Genomic DNA, 1,794 nt, shown 5'->3' with positions numbered 1-1,794 from the left:
GAGAGTCACAGGAGGGTGCGACACAGTCCCGCCTTCGGGGGACTTCTGATCTCGGGAGACGCACCAGCTCAAACGCTCCGCGGTGGGACTGACCGCAGAGTCAGTGTCCAGTCGGAGTTGGCCTGTCCCCACACGGGGACCACGCAGCTCTCGTCTCCTCCCAGGGCTGGCCTCCCGGAGCGTGCGCTCGCCCGCGAGGCGGGCCGAGGTCTGTGCTGCCGGCGGAAGCCGCAGGCCGAAGAGCACGGGCCGATCTTGAAGGTGCGTCATGAGCTTTGAAGTCGCGTGTGACCCAGCACGTGCCCTCCCGAAGGTCTGGGAGGACCTCGGGTGGGTGGCCCGGGAGGACCCCCTCCCTGAAGGGCATTGCCTGGAAAGGCTTCCTGAATCGTCTCGGCCAGATGTGACATTTTCAAGCGGGAGGGCCCAGGTGGGTTTGCCTTTCCTTGGCCCTTCGAGGGGACCAAGGACTTCTGTCGAGAGGCTGACCTGCAGGCACAGCGGCCACGTTTATGTCCACACTGCCTCTTCCTGCCTCCACCTGGACGTCCAGGCCTCAGGCACTTCACGGGGGCGGGTGTCAGGGGACCTCTGAGCCGCCGCCCCTTGGACTCGATGAGGGGATCTTGTCCTACGGTTTGCGAGCCTCGGAGCCGACACCAAACCCGCGCTGCAGTCTCGAAAGAGGAGCCCGGCAGGAAAGAAGCGGGGTTGGCGCGTGGAGCGAGCTCCCGAGCGCCCAGGGCCCGGTGGCATTGTCGCGCCGTGTCCAGACGTCCGGGTCGCTCCCGTTTCCCGAGCCAGCCGCACACTCTGTGCACGCCACGTCCCCTCCTCACGTGTGACACGTCGTCCGTGCTGGGGGGCGTGTCTCCCAGGAGCGAGGTCTGGCTCCCCTGCCACTGCTACTCCCCACTGGACGGGGGCGGAGTGGTCCCGGGCTCCTGCCACCTCCCTCAGCCTCGCTTTCTTCACCTGTAAAAGGGGCACTTACAAGTCGTCCCCTTCTGCGGGCGAGGGAGCTCCAGGAGCTCAGCCAGTGCCGGCAGCTGCTCTTTGGTTGGTAGCCCTGCTGTGAAGGGGCAGCTCCTGCTCTCCCCTCAGCTGTGAACCCGGCCAGTGACCCAGGTCCGGGCCACGCATAGCCCTGGGCCTCTTGTCACGCCCAGACACAGCGTTAGGTTCAGGAGAGAGAACCTTAAAAAACTGAGTTAGAGAGAGTGAGAGTTAAATACTATTCATAGCTTTCTCGGCTGGTTCCACAGTTTCCGCCCCTTCGAAGGGGCCGGGGTGGGCGGTGCGTGTCACCAGGCTGCTCTGTGGCCGTCGTCCGGTTTTCATGAGGCTGCCGGTGCGGGAGGCCCCTCCCCCGCCAGAGCAGCAGCCACTCAGAGCTGGACGTCGGCGCTCTGCCTGCGATTCCTACCCAGGGTTTTCAAAGCGATTAGTACACCCAGCTGTCCCCTCCTGTCCCACTTAAGTCTGATCGACGTTTGTTATGCAGCTCTTTAGTTCCTTTCATTTTAAGAATATTACTACTGAAGCTGTCCGATTTATTTAGAAGAAGAAATTCCCCATCACTTTTTTTAATGAATGTTGGGAGGAAGATTTGGGACCCAGGTGCTTGGCGGGACTTTGAGGCTGGAAAGGTATCCAATTCCATATTTTCTGACTGCCCAGTTCAGATGTGACATAGTCTTGCAATGACGTCCCTTTGCTCCCAGGCGAGGTGGAATGCAAATGATCGATCGAGGCGGGAAGGAATTCCTTTTTTGTCTGCCGTCCTGTCTTAGA

Source organism: Pteropus medius, unplaced genomic scaffold, assembly GCF_902729225.1.
Source record: "Pteropus medius unplaced genomic scaffold, Ma_sr-lr_union100, whole genome shotgun sequence".
Lineage (NCBI taxonomy): Eukaryota > Metazoa > Chordata > Mammalia > Chiroptera > Pteropodidae > Pteropus > Pteropus medius.
This window is presented reverse-complemented; position numbering follows the sequence as displayed.